General features: G+C 43.8%; 1 protein-coding gene across 1 annotated transcript in view; it reads right to left on the minus strand.

Moving 5' to 3' along the window:
- The window catches only part of MFAP3L (microfibril associated protein 3 like), an 81,008-nt gene that overhangs the window by 21,498 nt on the left and 43,472 nt on the right, over positions 1–16,038 (minus strand). The window lies entirely within an intron of this gene.

Below are 16,038 nucleotides of genomic sequence, written 5' to 3' on the forward strand. Positions count from 1 at the left end.
GTTTTGGGAACGAGTTTGTTTTACCTTCCAGACTGAATTGCTTACAAGAAAGTGAGACTATTTTTGGATTCCTTTTTATTCTATGAATGTTAGGTCTATTGAAACTCTTTGATTCTTCTACCTTGTTGCTTAGAAACATTTTATTAAATACTGTCAGTGCTTCAATCTGATTTAAAATGTTACTCTTCTCTGTCACTGAAGAATGAACTTGTGCTTTGCCATTTTTCCCAGTCACGGCCTTTTAAGTTATTTATAGTTGTTAATATTTTATTGACACAAGAATGCTAGGTCAGAGTGAGCCAATAGTTCTGGCCTTTCTATTTTAAGGGCATTGGTTTGGAAAAGTTTGTGGCAGGCAGACACAGGAGTGATGGGGTGTCTTCAACATCCTTCATCTCTGACACTTAGAACCTAAGAGGTGGCAGGTAGATTCATAAACCCCATTTCAGATTCTTTCCCAGCACACCGCCTGGGTCCAACTGCCTATCTTCTGCCCGAAATCCCACCACTGGTGATATTTCTCTGATGTTGTTTAAACAGTTATCAGATTCAAACTTACTTGGAGATTCACTGAATAGCTGGATGAACGTAAGGCCTGGAAGAAGTGTGGGCTGAGACAGGACTCTTGAAAGCAGGGGCATCAGGAAGGGGGGTGGGTAGGGGGGACTCAGGGAAGAAGGGAAACTGACAAAACAAAGATCACAGTTTAATTGGGTTTAATTTGGCCCAATTTCCTCAAAGAGCCACTTCACAAAAGAGTTAATTAGGCCAGTAACTCATGTTAAACCTGAACTGCTAGTCTGGAAAAACACAAATTCTGCCTTTAAAAGTAAGACCCGATTCATACCTTCTGAATAATGAAACAACTATATTTCAAATTAACGTATCTGTATTCTGTCCACTAACAGAGAGGATTTTATGTGGCTTAGAATTGTTACCTCAGGACTGGAAGCTTATTTAAAACCAAGTGAAAGAAAACTTCCCAAATGACCACTCCAATTAAATATGCACACACACTTCACCTTTATACGGTGGTCCCTGTACGTCATGCTCTAAAGATAAAGGGCACTGCCAACTTACACAGATGACTTGACCATCCTGACTGAGACACCTTGTGTAACAGGTAATTCTCACTGTTTCAGAATCTCTCATCCTCCGGGGTGATTAGCTTCAGTGTTACAACCCTAGACCTAAAATAATAGTAGCTATATCCAATACCAATGTTTTTTAAGTAAAAAGCTTGTTACCATAACATATACAGCAGGTCAGACTTCCTGGAAGTTTCAAGTTTTATGGGTGAACTGACTAAGCTTAAAAAAGGATGCTTCGTTCATTTATGAGAGGCTTTCTAACTGAGAGCTGCTAATAGGGGCACAAGCTGGGAAGAAAATATTCAAATGGATTGTAATTTGATTATGCCAATATCACTTCTGAAGACAAAGAGAACTTAGCCATGATTCAGACAGAAGAAGCTAATAATAACTTAATGTGGAGTTATTATTTTTGCCCATAAGCATCTGGGTGGTTGAAGCAATCTGATTGTATGATTAGGCACAAGTCCAATCTGGAGAAATATTTTGGTCTAAAATAGTTATGTGGGAAACCATTGGAAATATGTCTCAGCTTCTGAGAGATTTCAACCTGGTGAATCAGTACATTTTTACCCTGATATTTCATTTTTATATGCCATTGGTAAAAAAACACACAAAGAGACAAACAAACAAAAAAGCATGTTCCCCAGAATTTTATGTTAATGGCCCAAATCATGGCTGATAATATTATGTACCTCAGTACTCTGGGGAGCTTGTGATGTTTGACAGTTATATTTGCTCACTGATCCTTAAGACAGCTGAGAAGTACAAGGTAATGGCAAGATGCTATTTCCAGACAAAACTCGGGCCATCTCAGTGGAAAGCTATTCATAAATAATACATCTATAGATAGATGGGATTCAAAAACCAGAGCCTCCCTACAAAATGTTGCCCTTTGTATATGATAACTTCAACTTTCAAATTTTAAGAATAGTCAAACTCTACAGCATGTATTCTTAATTTCCTTTCCCCACCCCCCCTTTTTTTCTGTTGTTTCAACTGATGACCAGTTTCAGTGTCCTAAGACCTACCAGTCTGAAAAAGAATTGTCTGTTGACAGCTCTAGGGAGGTGGCTTGCTCAACTCAGTGTGCTGACAAACTGAAGATGGATGGAGCTTTCAAATCTGGCTGGGACATCTGGGAATGTTTTTCTCTTTAGCAGCAAGATGCCAGATCAGAGGAAAGAAAAAAAAAGAATATAATTTGTACAGACCCAAGGTTCTATGTTTACAAAGTCTATGAGCTGATTTTAGGGATGACAACAGTTATAGGAAAGTTTTAGATTTAGAGAATTCAAGCCTTTTCCATGTCTATATGGTCAATTAATTTACAACAAAAGAGCCAAGAATATAAAACGGTGGGAAAACTGGACAGCTACATGCAAAAGAATGAAACTGGACCCCTGTCTTATGCCACACACAGAAATCAACTCAAAATGGAGTAAACACTTGAATGTAAGACCTGAAACCATAAAACTCCTAGAAAACACAGGCAGTAAGCTCCTAGACACTGGTCTTGGCAATGATTTTTTGAATCTGACACCAAAAGCAAAGGCAACAAAAGGAAAACATAAACAAGTGGAACTGTTTCAAACTAAAAATCTTCTGCACAGCAAAGAAAACCATCAACAAAATGAAAAGGCAACTATGGAATGGGAGAAAATACATGCAAATCACATATCCGATAAGGGGTTAATATCAAAAAATATTTTAAGAATTCATAAGACTCAATAGAAAAAAATCTGACTTAAAAATAGGCAAAGGACCTGAATAGACATTCTTCCGAAAAAAGACATACAAATGGCCAACAGGCACATAAAAAGATGCTCCACATTACTAATCAACAGGGAAATGCAAATCAAAACCACAATGAGATATTGCTCCATACCTGTCAGAATGGCCATTATCAAAATGACTAAAAATAACAAGTGCTGGTGAGGATGTGAAGAAAAGGGATCCCTTGTCCATTGCTGGTGGGAACATAAATTGGTGCAACAACTATGGAAAATGGTACGGAGGTTCCTCAAAAATTTTAAAAGAAAACTACCATAGGATCCAGCAATCCTACTTCTGGGTATTTATTCAAAGGAAATGAAATCACTATCATGAAGAAATATCTGTGCCCTCACACTCACTGCGGCAGTATTCACAGTAGCCAAGACATAGAAACAACCTAAGTGTCCACTGACGAATGGATAAAGAAATCTATACATCTCTATCTACAAATATATATGTAATACATATATACATACTATACATATATCACTATACATACATACACACACACATATGTGTGTGTGTGTGTATGTGTAATGGAATATTATTCAGCCGTAAGAAAGATGGAAATCTTGCCATTTGTGACAATGTGGATGGAACTTGAGGGGATTACGCTAAATGAAGTAAGTCAGACAGAAAAAGACGAACATGGTATGATCTCATTTATGTGTGGAATCTAAAACAAAACAAACTCATGGACACAGAGAACAGATTGGTGGTTGCCAGAGGCGGGGGTGGAGGGTGAGAGAAATGGGTGAAGGGGGTCAAAGTGTACAAACTCCCAGTTGTAAAATAAATAAGTCCTGGGGATGTCACGCACAGCACAGTGACTATAGTTAACAACACTGTACTGCATACATGAAAGTTGCTAGGAGAACAAATCTTAAAAGTTCCCTCACACGCTCAAAAAAACTTTGTAACTAGGCGAGGTGATGGATATTAACTTACTGCGGTGGTCATTTCGCAATGTATACGTACACAAAATAATTATGTTGCATACCTTAAACTAATACACTGTTATATGTCAAGTATATCTCAATAAAACTGAAGGGGAAATAAAGTACAGTAGAAAGTCAGTGAAATGTTATAAACACCCCATGTACTCCAGCAGAGTGTCAGTGTATAAGGAAGGTGCCATCACTTACTAAATACTCCCTCTGCCATTATTTATTAAATTCCCTCTCTCTACACTAAAAAAATTAGACCTAAACATAAGACTGGAAACTATAAAACTCTTTGACATACCTCGTAGCAATATTTTTTTGGATCTGTCTCCTAAAGCAAAGGAAATAAAAGCAAAAATAAACAAAGGGGACCTCATGAAACTTAAAAGCTTTTACACAGCAAAGGAAATTATCGACAAAATGAAAAGACCTACCGTGTGGGAGAAAATATTTGCAAATGATATGACTGATAAGGGGTTAGTATCCAACATATATAAACAGCTCACACAACTCAACATCAAAAAAAACAACCCAATCCAAAAATGGGCAGAAGACCTGAACAGACATTTTTCCAAAGAAGACATACAGATGGCCAACAGGCACATGAAAAGATGCTCAACATCGCTAATCATCAGGGAAATGCACATCAAGGTATCATCACATACCTGTCAGAATGGCCATCAACAAAAGGAACACAAATAAACAAATGTTGTTAAGGATGTGGAGAACAGGGAACCCCCCTACACTCTTGGAGGGAATGTAAATTGGTGCAGCCACTGTGGAAAACAGTATGGAGGTTTCTCGAAATATTAAAAATAGAACTACCATATGACCCAGGAATTCCACTCCTCGGTATATATCTGAAAAAAAAAAAAAAAAAAAACTAAGGGTGGGGACCCTGCCTGTTCACTGCCGGTTTCCAACACCCAGAATATGGCAGACATATGAGTAGGCAAGTAACAACATCTGTTAAATGAACAACAGTGGTCATCATGACCATCGTTGTTATGTGCTGCAGTATCGTATTTTGATATCGGTATATTGATATATATTCTTCATGTTGATTTATAAGAACGTGGCTAGAGAGGAATGGAGAACAGTCCAGCCAGCAAGTGGGCCAGGGTGTCCTGGATAACCTGGTAGCGGTAGTTTCTCTATGACCCAGCGAGTGTAGACAGGGTGGTCTATTACCCTGCTTCTAAGAATAGGTGTCCAGGCAGTTGGATTTGGACAGTTGGGCATGCATTTTTCAGGCTTTCATATTGCCCGGTGATGGCCAATGCACACATCTTCAGATTGACATGAACACGCCAAGAGTTCAGTTCTGCACGCAATCTTCATGCTACCCACACCTCACACATGTATCAGCCACCCCCTCATCAGGTAAGAAAAGTCCCGGAGGCATGACAAACAGAAAGGGAAGCTGGATTCACGTGCAAATACTCTCATGAATTTGAGGACGATGGGTTTAAACAAACCTGAGACAGTCTGATGTATCGCGATGCTTGTATCAAGGGAGTGTAAATGGAACATCAGAGGCTGCGGCACTTCTATTCTGAACCACAGCATAATGACCATTTAGGCATTCGTGACAGAATCAACGACTCCACTTTTCTGACAAAGCCTGCCTGTCCGCTGTTCCCACGGGCTGCCTTCTCTCGGCTCCCAAGAGAGCATTTAGAACCTGAAGCCCTTTCCCTGCGCTGGGTGACGGTGCTCGTTGCAGAGCTGCCCGTCCCAGCCAGCCTGGCAGCCCGAGTCCCACATCCTCCTAAGAAGAGCGCCAGCTCCCTGAGGGTGTAGAATTCCCTGACAAACCATGGCTGTGGCTGGAGGACTTGATTCCAAGTGGTCCTCGTTTCTATGGCTACGAGACTTCCCTGAGTGGCAGAAAATAAGGGCAGATTGCTCTCAATTTCTCAATACATTGATGTAAAATGTTAAAAGAAAATCCACCCTCTAGCTGTTCATCCTCTCCCTCTCCACCTCCTACCACTGGCATTACAGCGAATGCCACTGAGGCCTCCCAGCCTCCATCTGCCTCTACTGCCCTCCTTTCTAATATAACTCTGGTTTTGCTCAGGCCTCCTCACCCCTCTTCATAGCTGACGTGGTTAGATTTCAGGCGAGACTGGCCCTGTCCACGGGGGGTTCATCATGGTTGATATAAGCCAGAGACTCCTTTAGGGACAGACATTTCACTCAGTCCCGGGAAAAAAAGAGATGTGTGACCAGCTCAGCTGGGTGTACTTCTGAGAAAGACTTCCCTTCCTTAAAACAAACAAAACGAACAAACAAGAAGAAATGGCCCTTTCGTATTTTCTGTTTCCGAATGCCGAGTGTGAAGGGTGATGCCTGTACTTGCTTTTCCACCTGAAGACCATGCGGGAAGCCAGTGAAGGTCCAGGGGAAATGGAACTGTTGGAGGCTGGTTAAAACCTCAGTACTTAATTATGCTGATGATTTAATCACCCTGAGAAACTCTCCACCGCCAGAGCTCTTATCATGTGAGAGTACAAAAAAAAAAAAAAAAATCCTAACGTTGCTTCAGTCACTTTGAATTGCGTTTTCTACCTTCCTGGCAGCCCAAGGCACCCTAACTAAGCCATGTGCCTCTGCTGTTTGCTCAACACGTCTTTATAAACCCCTGGCTTGGGGACTTTGGAACAACAGTAGGATTTTCTAGCAACGAATACGTCAATATATCAAATAGATGAGTCTCTACCTCCAACAGAAGACAAATCACTGATTCTATTGTTCAGTGTTGTTTGTATCATATTTTCAGTTTACAAAGCGCCATTGCACACTCTCAAGTCCTGCCCTGTGCGCAGGTCCAAGAACAAGCAGGCACTTCCTAACTGCAGAGGTACCGAGAGAAAGCAGTGGTCAAACTACGTGTTTATAGACACGTATCTGTCAACCTCAAGCAGCCGGAAAGGACTTGCAAAAATCACAGCAGTAATGGGTGTAACTGTTCCAAGTGTTTGATTTTTCTTACGTTCTCCTCCCCGCTTCTCTGATGGCAATGTGATTCTCTTAGCCATCCAGGCTTAAAACCTCCAACTTATTTCTGCTTCTCCTACCCTCTTACTCCAGAAACTACTGTGGCCAAGCCCCCGACGAGGCCCTCAGAAACATCTCTCAGATCCAGGCAGATCACCATGCCGTTCCTGCCACTCACCTGGTTCAGACCATCATCAAGAGCCTCTGAAACCCCCACGAGGGGCTTCACTCTCCCCCTAGCATCTTTCCAAAGCACAGTTCTGTCCCGTCCACTCTGCACACTGGCCTTCAGGAGACGTCAACCCACGTCTCCCCTGCGCCCTGCGTTCCCCACTCCAGCCCAACAGACGGCCCTCTGGGCCCTTTATTGCCTTCACCCCTCACCTCACATCCAGTCTGTCTCCATCTGCCCAAATCCCAACTACCCTTCACAGATTATCTGAAATTACTATTTGTTTTTCAATTTAATTTTTATTTATTTATTTTTGGTTGCATTGGGTCTTCGTTGCTGCACATGGGCTTTCTCTAGTTGCAGCAAGCGGGGGCTACTCTTCGTTGCGGTGCGCGGGCTTCTCATTGCGGTGGCTTCTCTTGTGGAGCACGGGCTCTAGGCGCACAGGCTTCAGTAGTTGTGGCACGTGGGCTCAGTAGTTGTCGCTCGCGGGCTCTAGAGAGCAGGCTCAGTAGCTGTGGCACACGGGCTTAGTTGCTCCGCGGCATGTGGCATCTTCCTGGACCGGGGCACGAACCCGTGTCCCCTGCATCGGCAGGCGGACTCTCAACCACTGCGCCACCAGGGAAGCCCCATTCTGGCCTCTCTTTAACATTAAGTAAGGGTTTTTACCAAGAGCGGGGTGTTGCTAGTTCTTCCTCTTGTAATGAGATCCGTGCTGCTCTGGAGTTTCACACTCCATGATCACTAGTAGCAGAAGACAAACATCTGAGGCATGTGTTTCACAACGATGTTGCAATCTAGTCTTGCGCTACTCTTTTCGATCCCTAAAATCTCTGATGGTGTGCCACCTTTTCTCCAACATTTATTACTTTTGGAAAAATCATCTACTGTAGATATTTACTACATACCTTAAGTACTTTCTAAAAAGTTTTAAGGACAGGAACCAGGTCTTGTTCATTTTTATGCTCTTGGAGCCTAGTGTTTCCTTGGCCCTTAACAAACATCCAATAAAGATACGTGTCTGTAAACACACAGTTGGACAGAACTGCTTTCTCTCGGTCCCTCTGCAGTTAGGAAGTGCCTGCTTGACCTTGGAATTGCTCACAGGGCAGGACTTGAGAGGGTGCAGTGGCGCTCTGTAAACTAAAAGGAAGTTGAATTATTAAAGAGGGACTGGCTTTCTGTTGAATCCTGTTTTGTGTGTCCAAACCTTATCATCACCTGATTAATTAAAATGAAATAAAATTTTGCAAAAAAAATAAAGGGACATTATTTGGTTCAGCTGGTCACTAATCGACTGTATGAGGCAGAGTTCTTTAAGGGTTGATGAATGCAGAATCATATTAACTGCAAAACAGGATAGATACCTTCGTTTTCTATTTCAGAGAGATTCTTATTAATCTGAAAGAGTTTGAATAACATACATGCTTCAGGATTATTCCCCCAAATTTATAAGCACTTTTTGGCCTTTCATCTGAAGATTAGCACTTGAACTTTACAAAAAATGACTGTTTTGCTTTACTGAAAAACACCACTTTCAACGAGTCAAAAGATTATGTGTACCAATATCAATATGAAGGATGCTTTTAAACAAGCAAATGCCTATGTCTTCGTTGGGCAGACTTCTCTACTGATCAAGGCGATGTCCTACTGGTCATGTGTAGGCACCACGAGACGATGAGGTGCATGTTACCTAGTGGGCAGTTAACACCAGGACTTCCTGTTGGACCCCAGGAACCTGTACTCAGCTAATCTGCAGAAAAGAAATGCACCACAGACTCATGCTGGGGGAATTCTGAGACACATCTAGGCTTACCCTCCACATTTTCTTATGCTTATTTTTTTCCCCTACTGTTTAGATTAAATTTAATACACAGTGTAAAACAGAAGTAGACCCAGAGGTTATCAGATCAGGAAAACTGTCGAGTAAATAAACCCTATTCATGTCCATGAACTTACTGCTTATTGGGTAAGAAGATGATGTAACTAGATACCATAGTAGGATTTGTTCTGACTCACTTTAAGGACAGGTGACGAAGCAAACACTTGATAACTGGTAAAACTGAATTCCTGCGTATTTAATAGGAGCAATTAAGATTTTATTTGCACAATATTTGTACAAAAGTAAAAACCAACTGGACCCACCTTTAATCCGTATCAGGATGGAACAGGTCCTTTATCGGGTGGAGATAAAGAAATCAAGGGCAGCTGAGACACACAGCGAAGTAGAGAGAAGCGAGTCACAAAGGGTTCAGAAGGATTTCTACCCTATAATTAATACCTAGAGTCTAGCCTCTTGTGACTGCAGATGCCAGGAAAGAGGATTTACAGCGAGGTTGGGCAGGGCTGATGTTACATAAGCAAGTAGGCGCCCAGTCACCCTGCCGGACGCCGGGGCAGTGGACAGAGCTCTGGGTCTGGGCCCTTCTCCGGTCTGGGCAGCAGCGATTACAGAACCAGGCTCCACAGGGGAGTGGGACAGAGTGGCCACCGTGGACCCCAGTGGAAATGTTCCCCCGTTACTGCCTCTGGATGGTTACTCAACGTTCGGATGGGAGGGTGGTGTTAGGACCAAGACAGAGACCTGGATGACCTGGTGGCAGGTGCGTTTCTGTCCAGGTGGATGCCATGGAGGGGGTGACAGGGGTTCTTATAGTTCAGATCTCACTCTCCCCATGGCAAGACTGTGTGTGTGCCACGTGTTGATGTGGTTCTGCTATTGGAAGAGCATCCCCTTGATCTTCCGTAGTTACTGTTTCTGAGAGGGACCAGGAGGGATCACAGCCCTGGAAGAAGCTCTTCTTCCTCCTTGTCTGCCTCTGGTTGCAGGGGGTGCTGGGGCGTGTGTGTGTGTGTGCACGTGTGTGGTGTGATGGGAAAGTCGGGCTCATGGCACCTCAGCAGTTTGTTATACAGGGAAGCAGTTCAGGGCCCAACAGCTCGAGGCCTCTCAGAAGGGTCTGCACAGTTCCCGAGGTCAACGGTGAACAGTGATGATGATGCTCTGATGGTGGTGCCAGGGCCAGGACCAGGGCTGGGGCTGGTCAGTGGAGGGAGGCTGGGGAAGAGGGGAGGCTGGGTTTGTGCGGCCCGGCCTAGGACAGTAAGGAGGAATCAGCCCTAGTGGAGGGCAGCTTGGCCGGATCCCCTGTCAAGTTTGGAAGGCAAGGTGGAATTGAGCAAGTAGGCAGGCTGATCTTTCAAAGAGCCTGGTGAGCACCGGGGCGGGGGGGAGGTAACTCACAGCACTGAACGCAGTCGCTGTTTGGACGTGTTTATGTGCCTTAGTAGCGGCACATGGTGACCAAGAGTGGCCGGAGGGGATCAGAGGTCCCCAAGATGGAAACACGAGAGCCGGTGAAAGCCTCCACCTCCTGGGCTGCATGCTGGGGCCTCCTGTGGAGAGCCTGAGCCCAGCCCCTCCCCAGGAAGCACCTGACTTCAAGACAGGAGGAAAACACAGGTGCTCCCTGCCCGCCGGGGGCTGAGGCCCCACGACAAGACCAAGATGGAGGAGAAGCTGGGGAGGAAATGATGGTGACACCTTGAGACGAGGCTGCAGCTGCAAAGGGCCTTCATCTCCCCAGGAGGGCGGTGAGCGGTGGCCCTTCACAAACCCCGGGCACCGGCTGCACCAAGAAGCCCTCGTGGGCGACGCCACAGCACGCAGCTCAGCGGCAGCACACGTGTGAGTCGGGGTGACACGCCTGTTATGTCACATCCTGTCTCTCCTCAATCCTGAAATAATTCCCTCACTTAACGAGCCCGGTTTTCCCGCTCCTACAATGAGGCCCGTGGGCAGCGCTGCCCTGCTGTGCCCTGAAAGCAATTCAGGGGGGTACACACCCCTGGTTGTTCAGGAACATTTAAACCCATCAGCTGTGTGTGGGTGCATTTTCCACTGGGGCTGGTCTGCCCTGGTGAAGATTTAAGGAGAGGGGCAGCTTGGGCTCGAGGAAGGGGATTCTCCACTAGAACTTTGTTGTTTCTTTTGAGGTAAAAGAAACTTAGCAGGGGGCCAGGGCAGCCTGGGTGGTTAAGCACTGACCTGTCCCCGGGATGCATGGACCGTTCCCACCAGCATCTGAGCTGCAGAAAGGATGCGGTTTTTATTCTGCTCGACCCTCCAGGGTCTGAAAAGTGCCCTCAGAGAATATGACATGAAATGACATAGAGGTGATTCCAGTGTCACTATTCCTTTCTGTTGAATTCACTGCAGGTTTCTAACTGTGGAAAGCTGTCTCACCAAGACACCACCAGAGTGCACGTAAGACTTTTAAATGGCTCTTTAAAAAATTATATTAGGTTAAAGTTCGACAGAAAGAGAAGAGTTATAATCTACTCCTTGAAAAAGAAACCTACCCCATCCCGTGATGGGGGGAGTCTGTTCAAGTATGGTTTTAGGTTCCAAGAGATTCTTCAAAGTGTACTTTTTACCCTTCACTGGGCCCTATGAATGAAGACATTTAATCCAATATCAATCCTAATTAGCTAGAAGACAGATTTGTTTTCATTTAATTAACGTTTACTAAAGGCTAGTAATCTTTACGCTTCTGTAGGAAGCATTGTGGGGATACAGACATGATTGCTGTCTGCACAGAGCTCACGGTCTGGTGGCTGTAGATTCTCCTATGGTCTTGGGAAAATGACTTTTTTGTTTAGAACATGGGATCATCTGTTAGGCTACCCTGCCGGTAAGACAGGGAAGAAGAAGGGTGTGTCTTGTTATGAAGGGGAAACCAAAGAAAAGACTTAAGGGTTTATGCAATCATATATCTGATAGGGGACTTGTATCTAGAATATCATAAAGAACTATTACAATTCAACAACAACGACAAAAAGACTTAAGGGTTTACCCAGCTTTACCTAAATACTCTTTGATATGAAAAATGACAGGAAATGTTACATCCCACTGCTGATGAATGAGCATATACAGTTTTGTAAGGCTGTGAAATACTGCCTATGCAGAGGAAACAGAGCAAAACTTACGTGGTACAGAATAAATCTGAACCTCATAGTCAGTGCATGGTGTGCACGTCTCGTGCTTAGTCCTGAGTTTCGAGTGGGAAATACAGAACAGCAACTTTACTGATGTGGCAATTATGACAAAAACATTCTTGAACTTGATGGAGACACATTTTTGAACTGATGGAGACAAAGTATCCTAATGTAGCACACTCAAAATAAATATTTGAAAGAGGCTTCAGTGTTGCTGTATAACGGAAAGTCTGCCCTCCACTGTCACTGGGAATCATTTCTTAGTAATGGTTTAATAACCTGAGTTTTGTAACAGGACCCTACTGATTAGCTTAGCACAAAATGCTTCAGTCGTTGAGGTTCGGGTCACTGAGGAGACAACCAGGACCAAAACTGGAGGGGTTTCTTGGCTGGAAATTAGGTAATGAGTATAATTTTCTGTAATTTTTTATTTTTTTTTATTTTTTTGCTGTACGCGGGCCTCTCACTGTTGTGGCCTCTCCCGTTGCGGAGCACAGGCTCTGGACATGCAGGCTCAGTGGCCATGGCTCACAGGCCCAGCTGCTCCGCGGCATGTGGGATCCTCCCGGACCGGGGTACGAACCCATGTCCCCTGCATCGGCAGGCGGACTCTCAACCACCGCGCCACCAGGGAAGCCCAATTTTCTGTAATTTTTATGACTGATTCACACAAGCTAATGCATTTACCATTTTCCATATTTTAAAAATTCACTTTTATCTGGGCACAGCTGCCCCTGGCTAACAGCGTGAAGGAGAGTTGTTTTTCAGTTTTCTCCTGCTTCCAAGAGGTCAGCGTCCAGCTTCAGGCTGCTCAGGACCTCCGACCAGGGCTGACCTCCTGGAAGTTCCGTACCCTCCTCAACACTCCTGGGTCCTGGGCACTCAGATTTCAGCTGGCTGTTAAGAGTCATAGGAGCAAACCAACCCACACTCTGTACCCGTAATGCCTGATGGAAGCCAAATGTGATTACGAGTCCAGGGAATCTGCACAGTAAGAGAACAATATTACTTGGAAGGATTCTTTCACGGTGCCTTTCCAGCGGCTCCGAATGAGGACCCTTCGAGACTCCTCAGATGCCCCTGTTCTGGAATCTGCCTCCTGTGCCTTCCTGCGTCGGGCAGAGGATCTTTTCCTCACCACTGTGGCCGGCTGTCTTAAGTTCAACACTTGAGATGCTTTCTTAATATAACGTCAGAAGTGCCAGGTACCTCATCGCGGCCTAGGGGCTGGCACTTACCTGCCCGTCCCGTCTTACCCAAGGGAGCGGAAAACAAGGCTATCGAGATCCCCAGCATCACAAGGGTTGTCTGAGCCTTTACCCATGACTTGTTACCACTCTGCGCCTTAGTTTTGGAACTTCTGGACTGTCCCCAGACGTTGTACATTTGGGAGGGAGTACTTTCTCTTTGAGACTTCTCAAGGCATGGAGCAACCACGCCTTTGTTCTGTGCTCTGCATCTTCCGGCTGCTCTAGAGTGCAAGGCGTGAACTGGGCATCCCAGAGTTCCTCCTCCAAGACACCTGCCTCACGTTCCTCCTTCTGAAGGGTTTTCTAGGATTTCAAATGTCTGGCTGTCTTCCCTTTGTGTTTCAGAAACCACACCTGTCTGTCTTCATTGTACAAGTCCTTTTAAAGCAACAGGAATTCAGACATCAAGAAACTGACAAATTCCCATATATTTCCATTGGTAAAACATAGTTATTACAGTTGGTTCCAGAGAAGCTTCCGTTATCTAGTTAAGTTTACCGATGTAAAAAAAAATATATATATGTTCTGGGGGGGGAGGGGGGGAGGTGTGCTTGTGAAAGGGCAACTCCGGGGTCCTTGTACTCATGCAATGTTCTGCACCTTGCGGGTGGGGGTGGATGCGGAGACCTACATGTGTGGTAAAATTTCACAGAACTAAATGCTCACACACAAATGAGTGCGTGGAAAACTGGGGTGACCTGGTTAAGACTGGAGAACTCTATCAGTATTGATGCCCTGATTGCGATGGTGTGCAATGCTTTTGTGAGAGATAACCACCGGGGGAACTGGTCAAGTGTACGTGGGATCTCTCTGTAGTATTTCTTACAACCACGTGGGAATCTAGAACTCTCAAAATAAAAGGTCTAATTACCATAGACTGGCATCTTAAAAAAAGCATTCATTTCTCACAGTTCTGGAGGCTGAGAAGTCCATAACCAAGGCTCTGGAAGATTCAAGGCCTGGTGAGGCCGGCTTCCTGGTTCAGAGATGGCTATCTTCTCGCTGTGTCTTCAGAGTGCTCTGGGCCTCTTTTATAAGGACACTAACCCCATTCATAAGGGCTCCACCCTCATGACCCCATCACCTTCCAGAGGCCCCACCACCCAATACCATCACATTGGGGTTTAGGATTTCAATACACGGTTTTCGAGGAGACACAAACATTCACTCTGTTTGTGAGTATGGCATAATCATCTTATTCTTGTGTTACAGCAGAAAACCTTCTATTTTTAGCTACAGATAAAGAAAAGCATTTCTAGATCATCCAGCTGTTCTGCTTTTATAGTCATACTGAAAATCTCTCATGGATTCAAAATGATTGGGAATAAAATGTCTGATTAATAAAGTAGTCTGGTTATTGAGTTAGTGAACTTGCATGAAACACAGCAATTACTATTGTCAAAGGATGCACAGAGAGTAAAATATATTTAACTCAATCACCTCAAATCCATTATGGGATGAGAGACGGTAACATAAAATAGTTAGATGATATCTAACTATTTATCTGCATATATTTTTAAAAAAACTTGGGTTTTTTTTTTTTTTCAGGATCTGGCAGGGTTTCAGAAATATCACTAGTGTATCTCAATAACTACTATAATGACAAAAAGTTAGGAAAGTTGTATTCTGAACACACAAAAACACTGATCCCAGACTTCCCATATGAGCTGTCATCTTTCTTTTTCCTACAAATGTATTTAAATTTTCTATAATTTCTCAGGTCTTAACACTTTCAAAATTTCTTCTTCATTAGATGAAGACATTTCTACAAATATGGTGCCAGGTCTTAATTTTTGTAATGTTTCAGCTTTAGAATAATCTCAAGTGGAGCCAATATTAAAATGTACCTCTTGTATGTTCAAGTGTCTGCTACATGGTGGATGAATTTTCTCAGTCTCTAACTGTAATCAAGCATCTTACTTCATGCATAATAGCTTGGTCCACTGGCCCAACAGGTGAGGTAATGCTAGCAGGAAAGACAGGAGACATCATCTGACAGTGAGGGCTATCTGCACGGCTGGTATGGAAGAAGTTCACCTCTTTTCTTCAGACAAACTTGTCCTTTCTTTCCTACTTCATGTAAAAACCTTGAGGTTTAGAACTAGGAATATTTTTAAAGCTTTGGGACAACTTTATTCACCTCATCAAACGGCTGGGTGGAAGAAGTATGCCACAGTAGAAGTAATAATCCATCAGACCTAAAAATCAGAGACGCCGATCACGTCAGGGTCTCCAACGCATGTGAGCTTCATACGAATCATGAAAACTTTCAGGAAAGATGCTGTACGGCAATGAAAACTGAACAACAGAAAGACCCTCAATCTAGCTAGAGTTCTATGCGCAGGTAATTTTTTTTTGCATGATTCATGTGAATTCCCATTCCATAATGAGCTTTAAAACATGAGTCCATTATAAGAAAACCTACGCCATTGGTAGTGAGAAATTCGCTTCTTGAAAAATTCATATTGCTATGCATCAACCTTCATTCATATTTTTTAGTTTAGTTAATATGAGTTAATATCTTAGGAAAATTCTTATTTTACTCTTGGCGTCTTTATTTTACCCAACAGTTAAATGCAATTGGTGCTGGCTCTGATTCACCTATTATTGAAAAATACCTCAATAAGCCACTTAACACATGCATACACTTCTTTCAGTGTGTCATCTCTAATGGTCCTTCCAAAACATACTAATCTACTGAGGCACTTAATTTGCTGGTTCTTTCATTTTTCTGGCAGTTGAACCATCCTTTACTTAATGAGCTGTAGCATCAGGGCATCTCCGGGGTTGGGGGAGCACCT

The sequence above is a fragment of the Monodon monoceros genome, unplaced genomic scaffold (assembly GCF_005190385.1).
Source record: "Monodon monoceros isolate NGI ecotype Baffin Bay Population unplaced genomic scaffold, NGI_Narwhal_1 Super_Scaffold_5, whole genome shotgun sequence".
In the NCBI taxonomy this organism is placed as follows: domain Eukaryota; kingdom Metazoa; phylum Chordata; class Mammalia; order Artiodactyla; family Monodontidae; genus Monodon; species Monodon monoceros.